General features: G+C 36.5%; 1 protein-coding gene across 1 annotated transcript in view; it reads right to left on the bottom strand.

Moving 5' to 3' along the window:
- ppargc1a (peroxisome proliferator-activated receptor gamma, coactivator 1 alpha) overlaps positions 1 to 2,500 on the bottom strand; it is a 63,666-nt gene that overhangs the window by 12,620 nt on the left and 48,546 nt on the right. The window lies entirely within an intron of this gene.

Genomic DNA, 2,500 nt, shown 5'->3' with positions numbered 1-2,500 from the left:
GTCAAATATGAAGGTCAAATGGTCAACCACGGTCAAATAACAGTGTTATTTAGTTAAAAAATGTTACAAAGTTGTTAAAAGTGGGCAACCATGCCAGAAGCCATCAGCATGGATTAGGGATTCAGAATCAACTTGTTGCCAACACTGAACTTGACCTTTAGGGTCAAATTTGAAGGCCAAAAGGTCAAAAAACGGGGTATTTTCTTGCTAATCTTTGTTGGGAACTGTATATTCATGGAATTATTTTTCAAAAGTTGGCAACCATGCCAAAGGTTATCAGCATGGGCTAAGGTTTCGGAATCACCTGGTTGCCAACATGGAACTTGACCTTTAGGGTCAAATATGAAGGTCAAAAGGTCAAACACGGTCAAATAACAGTGTTATTTAGTTAAAAATTGTTAAAAAGATGTTAAAAGTGGGCAACCATGCCAGAAGTCATCAGCATGGACTAAGGATTCAGAATCACCTGGTTGCCAACAGGGAACTTGACCTTTAAGGTCAAATATGAAGGTCAAAAACAATGTATTTTCTGGTTAGTCTTTTTTGGTGATCTTTATATTCATGGAATTATTGTTTTCAAAAGTTGACAACCATGCTAGAACTTATCAGCATGGACTAAGGTTTCAGAATCACCTGGTTACCATATGGAACTTTTTAAACTTTTTTTTTTACCATATGGAACAAATTTGAAGGTCAAAAGGTCAACCGAGATCAATAATCTGTGCTTTCATAAAATACAAGTTGTTTGCACGATACTGTATACTAAATAATTAGTAGGCCTATAATATAATGTTTGATTTGGCTTATCATTATGGGGCTCTAGCCTGTCATCCTTAGACATTCATCATAGCTCATTAGCATAAAATTAACTTTAAACTTGTATTTTTTACGTTTTCATTCTGGTCATCTCGATTACTTAGTTCTTCTTTGTGAAGCACATTAAGCTGCCGGTATGAAATGGGATATGCCTTGGCTCACCAGTGAATTTGCTTTGCCCCATCAATTCACAGGCTTTCCATAGAAAAAATAATGACTTCAGTTATTTCTGATGCGTTTCAAATGGTTATAGCAATGAAGGATACTTGCTGATTTGCTATGTCATATCATGGTTAGGAAATAAAACCTACAGTAAGAGTAGAGCAAGTATTGCACACTTCTCTTGATGTTCTCATGACTACTGTAGAATGTTCTGTTGCAATTTCCCAGGCTTGCGTTTTTGTGTCACCTGTACAAAGCACCATGCTTATCTTTGGGTATTGATCAACTTTTTGCAGACGACAAAAAGGCAATTGATATGTTACCACCAAGTGATGCATATGGATTGCATCCTGCATAAGCAAATCAGCAGGCAAATGTATGGCTGCAGTCTGACAAAGTACATATTAACAATGACACTGAGGAGACAGGTGGTTGGAAAGTTGTAGACCAATTGATGGCTGTGTGGCAAAGGAAACCTCCAGTTCCACATAGTAACTTACGGTCGGACTGATAAGATGTGGTTGTAGAACCAAGTGGGCAATACATGCCTGCAGTTGCCTGAGGAATGGACAGCCCTGTATACCTGCATGTGATTTAAAATGTAGAATGTTTAAACGCCGTAGGGATAGAACATGATCTGGATGACACAACCTTTTTGTAATAACAGCAACAATAGCTCCTTTAAATACATAAATGTCCAGTATGCACTGACATCACATTTGAATTTTAATTATTGTTTTAATTATTATTGAAGTAAAGAAACAATATGATGAACTCTTGTTATTGACAATTTGCAATAATCACTTTCACTCATACCCTAATAATAAAGACTATATCCCCTAAAGTATTGGAACAGAAAGGCACATTTCCTTGGTTTTTTTGGGTCTTGGGTTTAAAGTGGCTCTAGGATTTAGATCACTGTCCAGAGTCATCTGATACTTACAATAGGTGAAGTGTGACTCTCGCGACCACTTTACCCCAAATGCAACTTTTGACAGCGCTGTCCACTTCGGGAGAATCCTCATCAAAACAGTTTTATTTTCTTTACGATTATTTGTTCCAATACTTTCACTCACCTAAAATGATTTAAATAATACGAAATATCTCCTCCAGGTACTAATTATTCAATTCATCATGCAAACAACTTGTATTGTATGAAATCACAAAAAAAACCCAAAAAATGTTTTACCCCGGTTGACCTTTTGACCTTCAAATTTGACCTTAAAGGTCAGGTTCCATGCTGGCAACCATGGACCATGAAACCTTAGTCCATGCTGATAACTTCTAGCATGATTGTCAACTTTTGAAAAAGAATTCCATGAATATGAATATGAATATTCCAGAAAATGCATTGTTTTTGACATTCAAATTTGACCTTAAAGGTCAAGTTCCATGTTGGCAACCAGGTGATTCTGAAACCTTAGTCCATGCTCATACCATCTAGCATGGTTGCTTACATTTGAAAAAGAATTCCATGAATATCCAGTTCCCAAAAGAGACCAACCAGAAAATACATTGTTTT

Source organism: Engraulis encrasicolus, chromosome 21, assembly GCF_034702125.1.
Source record: "Engraulis encrasicolus isolate BLACKSEA-1 chromosome 21, IST_EnEncr_1.0, whole genome shotgun sequence".
NCBI classification, from domain to species: Eukaryota; Metazoa; Chordata; class Actinopteri; order Clupeiformes; family Engraulidae; genus Engraulis; species Engraulis encrasicolus.
This window is presented reverse-complemented; position numbering and strand designations above follow the sequence as displayed.